This window comes from Chrysemys picta, unplaced genomic scaffold (genome assembly GCF_011386835.1).
Source record: "Chrysemys picta bellii isolate R12L10 unplaced genomic scaffold, ASM1138683v2 scaf2326, whole genome shotgun sequence".
Classification (NCBI taxonomy): domain Eukaryota; kingdom Metazoa; phylum Chordata; order Testudines; family Emydidae; genus Chrysemys; species Chrysemys picta.
Window position 1 is genome coordinate 1 of NW_027055029.1, and position 8,529 is coordinate 8,529.

Genomic DNA, 8,529 nt, shown 5'->3' on the forward strand with positions numbered 1-8,529 from the left:
CTATTCAAACTGCCCAGTAAATCCACAGACTCTGTTTGTGCTAAAGGAACTTGGTCAGGTTTGTCATCAACAAAGCACGGTCCTAATGTCCTGGCTCAATGGTGACAGGTACACTAACACATGTATGACCGTTGCAATGGACTAGCTCAGTTAATGGTGGGACTTTCCATTATAGCCAAAGATACTCCCTCTGAGATACATCTTTATACACAAATACAAACAAGTTACATATCACCCAACATCTCTAGGTGCCACCCTCTGATGTATTTGTTGGTTTGATCAAAACATCTCTATCCATCATGCGGTCATCCTGACCTTATAATTAGGATGGATCAATGTGTTCCTGTTATCCTTGGGGAATGTGCTGGTATCAAGGTATTCTGGTACCACCCTTCTGGAATGTGCTTGTGTGAGTGCTCCGTGCCCAGCACCTCTTAGGAATATGTGTTTTTGCAATATCAGCCCTGTGCTTGCCAAATTCTGTGAACAGGGCCTACCTCTTGCTCACAACCTGACTTTGCTTCAGAAAAGTTTTGACCACTACTTTATTTCAGGCCTCATACCAGGCCTCTGAAACAAGGCCTTATGTTTCAGGCCCTCTTCTTACTACAAAGGGTATGAATGAACTGATGGTGTGAAGTGCAAGCAAGTGGGAGAGGGCGTACCTCTCTACTGCTTACATTGCTGGGGGTTGTCAGATTTTGGTGAAATGATAGGAAGTGACAGTCAGAAACACAAGATCAGGGGCATAGAAAGTTGAGCAATGATGAATAAAAGACACTGGCTTTTGTTAGAGCCTAAACCAAAGTCGCAGACCCAAACCCAGAAGGTGCAGGTGAGGATGGTTCAGATAACAGGACAGGATCGGAAATTCACAGCTATTCTCTAGCTCAATGAGTCCCCAACTCCAAACACCCTTTATACATTGGGAGATTCCAGATCTCGATTTGAATTTGGCAACAATGACCCCAGCTCTACTCTTACTCTTACTCTAGGTTTGGGAGCTAACATCTAATTGAATGTTGTATCAAGCCATGAAACAGCCACCTCTGACTTTTTTCTGCCTCAATTCTGACTTGCGGCTGCTATTTTTGGAAGATGTGAGTATGGAAAGAAATAAACCAATAACTCTTCCTAAGGGTTTTCCCCCTCACTACTGTTACTAGAGACCCTGAAATTGTCCTTGAATCCTGGAGCAAAGTGGTGTTCCTGGGGACTGGTTGCTACACCTCTTAGCACAAGATAAGTGATTTTGTACAAGTGTGGAGTAATAGTCAGGTGGCTCAAAATGAGTGCTGGGGGGTGGGAAGAAGGGAAGTCCTTGAAATAGACTCTGCAAACACAACCCTGTACTCTTTGGAAGAGAAGCACTTTGCAGAGGGAAGTCAAAGTGTGCACTCCAGATTTTAAAGGTATGATGGGAGGCATATGCTGCTATTTATTTTAATGTTGCAATATGGCTTTATTAGTGAAAGCTAATGTATTTAATATCTTACCAATGAGTTTTAAAAGTGTTTGCTGCAGTATATACACATTAAGTGTGTGTAACCTGATGGGTTTTGGGAGATGTTAGGATGCTAAAATTATCTCTGATTCTCCAAAAACGGATCTAGAAGGCTATAGGAGGCTAATTACAGGCTGGCTATTGTAACATTAGCCTATATTGATCTAGGGCATATTCACTGAGTCAATGCAGCTAGGTCTGATGGAAGACAAAGGATCAAAGTCTGCCTTTGATTATACATGTACAACTTTCACTGTCTGGTGGAAATTGTACACACATGTGAGGGGAGAATTTGGTCCTGAATATGAATGCAAGTGTGTGCACACCTTTAACAAATATGGGGGGGGGTATCTTATCTCTTGGTTACTGGTTTGAATTCAATCCTGGATGAGGTGGTATGATGAAAATCACTACCACTTGATAGGCAGTTTGTCTCTATGTTGGGTGATCTCTGTCCATTTCTTAGTAGACAGGGAGCCACATAACTGAAAGACACCATCATGATTGGCAGTCTCAATAGCAAGGCTAAGGTTTACTTCTTTCGCCACCATTCATTTATAGCCTGAATTTAGAGGTGCTGAGAATTTGTAATTGAAGCCAAGGGAAATGCAGATACCACACACCTGTAAAAATCAGGCTTTTCTTTTCGCTTTAAGCATCTATTATGTGCAACAGCTATTAAGCGTATGGTCCGTAGGACTTTTCAAGCAGACAACTTTTCCACAGTACTGACTGCTATGGGACTTTCACACAATCACTGTAACATTAAGGTTGAGAATTTAACTCTAAAAGGTAGGAAGTTCAAAGCTACAAGCACAGCAGCTTCACCAGCAGTAATTCAGTACCACACCTTGCACATATCGGGCCAAATTGAACCCTGGTGATAAATAGGAACAACTCCATTTACTTCAGTAGGAGCTGCAGGGGGACTCAGCACTTATGAAAAGATCAGAACACTGACTTAGGACCCCAACTATAAATTTAGGAGCCTAACTTTAGATTTGAAAATCTGAGACATGAAATTTTATCTGTCTTAGCTACTACCATTCCCATAGTATCTGAGCACCTCACAACCTTTAAAGTATTTATCTTCACAACACTCCTGCGATGTAGGGATGTGCTATTATTCCCATTTTACAGATGGGAAATGGAGGCACAGAAAGACTAAATGACATGCCCACAGTCACGCAGGAATTCTGTGGTGAAGCAGGAAATTTAACTCATGTCCCCCAAATCCCAAGGTAGCGCCCTCACCATTAGACCATCCTTCCTACCTTTATGCCTTAATAAAGTTCTGTCATGCACTGAATGGGTCTGTTTCTGATCTTAGTTTGACACCAATGTAATTCCATTGGGCCAGATTCTCATCTCCATAACATTGACTTCAGTGGAGCCAGTCCAGATTTGCACCAGCAAAATGATAAGCAAAATCTGAGCCCACTGAACTTGAATCTGCTCTCAGTCACCCTGGGGCACATCAGAAGGAGCTCCATTGGGTAACCAGACCGCTTCCAGGAAGATCCAGACACGCAAACCTGCAGTTGTGACCGTGCACGTCTTTGTTTAAGCTGCAGTTGTTGGCAGGGCCGGCTCCAGCATTTCTGCCGCCCCAAGCAAAAAAAAAAAAAAAAAAAAAGCCGCGATCGGCGGCGGCGGCAGTTAAGCGGCAGGTCCTTCGCTCCTAGAAGGAGTGAGGGACCTGCCGCCCCCAAATTGCCGCAGGTGCCGCCCCTCTCCCTTGGCCACCCCAAGCACCTGCTTGTTAAGCTGGTGTGTGGAGCCGGCCCTGGTTGTTGGCAATGCCACACCTCACCTAAGGCTTCGCCCTGCCTGCAAATGGACTCACTTTGGCTGTGATCTCACCCTGCCTGGGTTCACTGTGCATGAACAGTTGGGCTGTTGAGTTTAACTGGCAGGAACATTCAGAGAAAGGGAAGGTCAGAATCACACAGACTGGATTTTAAAGCCATACACAAGTATTCCCAGTGCGTGTGCAGCCCCCGTACAAGTGTGACTCACCGCCTGGCTGAGCACACTAGAGTAGGCTCTCCTCCTTTTGCATCCATGCTGACAGCCACTCCAGCCCTGCAGTCACCTGCCTCTTCTTGCAGCTCAGCCTTCCGGCCAGGTCATAGGTAGCGTCCCATCCCTCCCAGGGTAAACAAATAGCCCAACAAACAATAGTCTGCCTGCCTCAGGCTGGGTCCACAGTTGACTCACTAGTCCTTACCTCTATTATAAGGGGTTTCAATAGACCATGCCCCTTGCCAAGGGGATCTGCTTCACCCTCCCTGGTGGGCCCATAGGGGAACCCAGGCCTTCCCTCTCCTCCGGGTTCCTATCCAGGGACTGTTTCGCAGGCCGTCGAGGCCTGGTTCCGCTGCCTCTTGCTGCCTCTCTGGATCGCTTCCTACTTTGCCCTGTCTTGGCACTGACAGCCAGCCATCTGCTGTCCTTCCCAGTCAGCCCCCACTGGAACCAGTTAATCCCTTTTAACTCCTCGGTCCAGACACCATGCGTAGCAGGGCAGGGCGGACTGAGTTCTCAGGCGCTCATTAACCCCTTCTGAACACAAGAGTGGCCATACTGGGTCAGACCAATGGTCCATCTAGCCCAATAACCTGTCTGCCAGCAGTGGCCAATGCCAGGTGCTTCAGAGGGAATGAGCAGAACAGGCAATCATTGAATGATGCATCCATTCCCAGCATCTGGCAGTCAGAGGCTAAGGACACCCAGAGCATGGGGTTGCACCCCGACCACCTTCGCTAATAGATCCATCAGAGGCTATCCTCCATGAACTAATCTAGTTCTTCTTTGATCCCCCTTATAGTTTTACAACATCCCCTGGCAATGAGTTCCACTGGCCCAACGTGGGGTTGGCCCATGCCGTCACACATACCTTTCCTTCACTGAGCTGTAGAAAAAGGGCCTAGTCAGACTGGGACACATTGCACTAGTGTGCACATGTAGAATGCACGTGCTCAGGAGAGGGAACACGCTCAGCTGAGTGCAGTCGAGATCCTGTGTCAGCTGGTTAGTTCTCAGGCTGTTGGTTGGGCAGTGCAGAGCCACCAAATGCATTATGTGCCTCTGTGATTGGTCTTAAGCCAAATTTGGCAAGTTACAGGTAGGATACTTGTTAGATCTTCCGGATCAGGAGAGGTCTTTTCCATCCCGCTTTCTCTGGGTCAAAGAAAGATAGTTCGCGCAGGGAAGTTGGTAGGCATGCCGAGCAGATGACTGTACCTCCTTGGAGAATGTGGAGCAACCTTTGAAGACAGCAGGACCTGTTCAGCTAGAAAATGGATTGTAATTCACCTTGAATTTGTATCATTTGCATATCAGTTGGAGGAGGGGGTAACTATTAGTGAGGGGAAGGTCTCTGCTGACACTGGCTCTGAGCAATGGGGTTTTAGTGGCTGTCTTACAACCTATTGTCTTGCTCCTGTGACTGCCCAAGATGCCTTCAGCTTTGTCTCACTAGAAATGGTCACTGGGAAGAGATGGGAGCTCCTTTTCCCTACATGGAGTCACAAGGACTCAGGAACAGTGGGTTTCAGGACGATATCACCGTTTTGATTTCCACACAATGAACTCTCTAAAAAAAGCCATGTTAAATGTCTTTTTTTGTTTGTTTGTTTTTTAAGAAGGAACCCATAGTTTTTCTTTAAAGGATCACTCCCACTGAACTCAAAGAGTTTGTCATTTTGGCTGATCATTTTTACCCAGCACAGAGGGATTCACTACTCCAGTGATTAGCTAAATCCAATGCAGTTGTGCACAGCAACCTGCTCTTATGCTATACTTTCTGGCCCGGGGACCAGAAACAAGATCAAGTGACTTATCTAGCCCATCGTGACTAGCTCATGCAGATCAAACAGAATAAATTCAGAGAGCTCCTAGAGATAATAAATAAATCAATAAATCACCAAACCCATTGTTGGATAGTTTCATAATGAGTGCATTTGAGGAAATTGAGATCTGGACATGGATATGTTGCTGGCAGAAAGAGGTTATGTTAAGGAGACAAATTATTCATTGCAAGTTACTCAACTCTACTACTAATTATCATTCAGTTAGCTTCTGCCTAGTTATGATGCGGCTGCTTCTTTCTCTTATACAGATGCACTTCTTGAGCTTCCTTCTTACCTTTGTCATTGCAATGACCTTATCCAATGCCCAGTGTTTTTATGAACCCATCCAAGACCAGCAAGTATCCAACAAAAAAGGTAGGAACCGCAAACCCTCAACTATTCCATGTTCAGCATTGTAGAAGACACTTACAATAGAATACAAGGCCAGGCTGGTTTTGTCCATTTTAGTCACTGTCCATTCACCGTAGGTGGGGAGGGAAGGAAGGGCATGAAACAATAGGATGGAATGAGGGCAGGGTAATAAATTCACCCTGGGAAAAATGGGGAGCATCAGGACAAGCATTCTCCCCCCCTCCAGTTTAATGAAGGATGTTAGACTCTCAAGGGGTCTGGTTCAGGACCCTAGCTTTGGTTCACTGGCAGTAACAGTCCACATATTAATTGGAGCCAATCCACTGTGTTGCATTTTCCTGGAGACAAAAAGCAACCTTAGAAACAAAGCAGAAACCCAAGATCTTCAGGTCCATCCATGGAGCTCCTGGTACTGCTCAGGATGGATAGGGGCAAAGGTGAGATATTAATCACCTCTGCCATCCTCTGATCTGGGGTCAACTTGTCCTGGGCTATGCCTGAAGGCTGCCCTGATTTGTGTAGATTGCCTACAACTGCTATTCCGGCAGCCAAGGGATCCCTAGACACAGGGAAACTGGTGGCCCAGAAGGAGCTGGTGTAGGAGCCACTATGCTAGCTGAGGACTCCATTAAGCAACTAACAAGGGTCTGTGCCAGTAGGGGTGAATTTGGACTAGTATGTTTACCACGATATACATTGTTCACATTGGCTCATAGGCATGACATGTCATGTCACACTTTAGTAAACTTCTTAATTGCTGCTAAGTGGTCAGAGGTGTGCAACATCTGCAGTGGGGGCCCTTTGAGGAAGGTAGTTGGGGCTAGGAGAGAGGGTGAAATTATTTCCAGGTAGGTTATTCTTATTTATGCCCCAGTCTGCACCCAGATTTTGGCACAACATTCAAACTCAAGGCATATACACACACTAATATACATTTTTAATTCTGTATTTTCACTAGTTTTATTATGTCTCATCTATCCAGGCTGCTTTAGGGATGGAGAGATGCATGACTTTGGTGTCTACTGGTACACCAAGGATTGCTTACGCTGTTACTGCACCCGAGAAATAGTGGCCTGTTGCAACATGTGAGTGAAAAAAAACAAAAAAAAACAAAAACAAAAACACCACAACGTCTGGGTTGGGATTATTTGGTTTGGACAAACACTCTTCATGGCGTGCACACCCCCCCCCCCAAGAATACAGCTCTACTGCTTATCTAACATACTACAGTAATAAGGCTAGATAAGTACAGTACCTAAATATCTCACAATCTTTAGTGTATCTATCTTCTTCAGCTACCTTCTGCTCCCCGTGAGGTAGGAAAATACTACTATCCCCATTTTACAGATGGGGAACGGTGGCACAGACAGACAAAGTCACAGAGGCTAGGTCTTCCTAATCCTAGCCCTAGCCCCTGGACTGTCCTTCCTCTCTGCCCTCAGAGTATAGAAAAGAGGCTAAACCAAGCCTGAACTTTGCAGGAGTGGCTCAGGCTCAGAAACAAAATTCAAGATCAGAATTTCACAACTGGTTTCTTTCTTCATAAGAGGCTGAGCCAAAACCCAGGTAGGACCAGGTTTCTTTGAACAAGGTGCTGTACATACATAATCACATGGCCCATCGCCCTGGTAATAAACGCCATCCCACAGTTTGCCCAGGCTTGTTCATCCCTCATGGGGGATGATCACCTGCAAGGGGGTTCAGCTACCTTCTCAAGCCCTAGGCTCTTCATCCTGCATAGGCCTGGCTGACTGAGGAAGGATGGTCATAAGTAAGACTCCCACATCTCAACTCAGACGTGATTGCCATCTATTGCCCCTGCTTCTCATATGCAGGGTCAACGTCCAGGATTGCAACCAGAGGATAGCCTCTGTGTCATGGGAGGGGAGATGTTGCAAACGGCCCTCCAGCTGGGACCCTCTTCTGTGATATTGTCCCCCAGTCACAGCATGGAGAGAAAACCAGGCTGCTCTGCTGCATAGTTACAAAAACGCCATTAGCCAGAGAATAGCCTGTTGAGTCTGGTCCAGGCTCTACACACTAGTTGACAAGGAGGCAGGATTTCAGAGCCCAGCCTCCAGCCTGAATGGGAGCATCTACACTGCTATTTTTAGCTCTGCAGCCCAAGCCCTGCAAGCCTGAGTCAATTGACCTGGGCTCAGACTCAGCAACATGGGTATTTCTTTGCCATGTAGACGTACCCTTCCTGTGTTAGGCCCTCTTTCCCACCGGTGTTTCCACTCTAAGAATGCAGCTTTTCTGGTCCCCAGTAGAAGCATGACTCCTCAGCCAGCCCACCCCATTGTGGCTCCCCTCTTCTGGCTCCCCTTGCTGACAGCCGCTCCAGCACTCCAATGGTGTGCTTCTTCTTGTGACTCAGCCTCTATCCAGGTCATGCTCTGTTCCACCACTTCTGAGGTAGCAGGGCCCCCTTCTCCCCTACAAAAAAAAAAGTCCAACAACTTCCCACAAGGCCTTCAGCCCAACTCTGAAGCACCTTGGTCCCTAACCCACTTATATCAGGATACTCACACCACCATCCCTAGTGACCTGTAGGGGAACCCAGGCCCTGCCTCTACTGTGGGTTCCAGCCCAGATAATGGCATAGAGAGTACACTTGTAAAGTTTGCGGACGATACCAAGCTGGGAGGGGTTGCAAGAGTTTTGGAGGATAGGATTAAAATTCAAAATGATCTGGACAAACTGGAGAAATGGTCTGAAGTAAACAGGATGAAATTCAATAAGGACAAATGCGAAGTACTCCACTGAAGCAGGAACAATCAGTTGCACATATACAAA

At 46.4% G+C, this 8,529-nt stretch overlaps 1 long non-coding RNA gene across 1 annotated transcript; it reads left to right on the forward strand.

Annotated features, from left to right (window-relative positions):
• The first annotated feature begins 1,272 nt into the window (after positions 1-1,272).
• LOC135980241 (uncharacterized) lies at positions 1,273-8,183 on the forward strand. Its single transcript, XR_010597406.1, has 3 exons — positions 1,273-1,412; positions 5,628-5,733; positions 6,713-8,183. It is a non-coding gene; the product is annotated as an uncharacterized LOC135980241 (long non-coding RNA).
• The last annotated feature ends 346 nt before the right edge of the window (positions 8,184-8,529 follow it).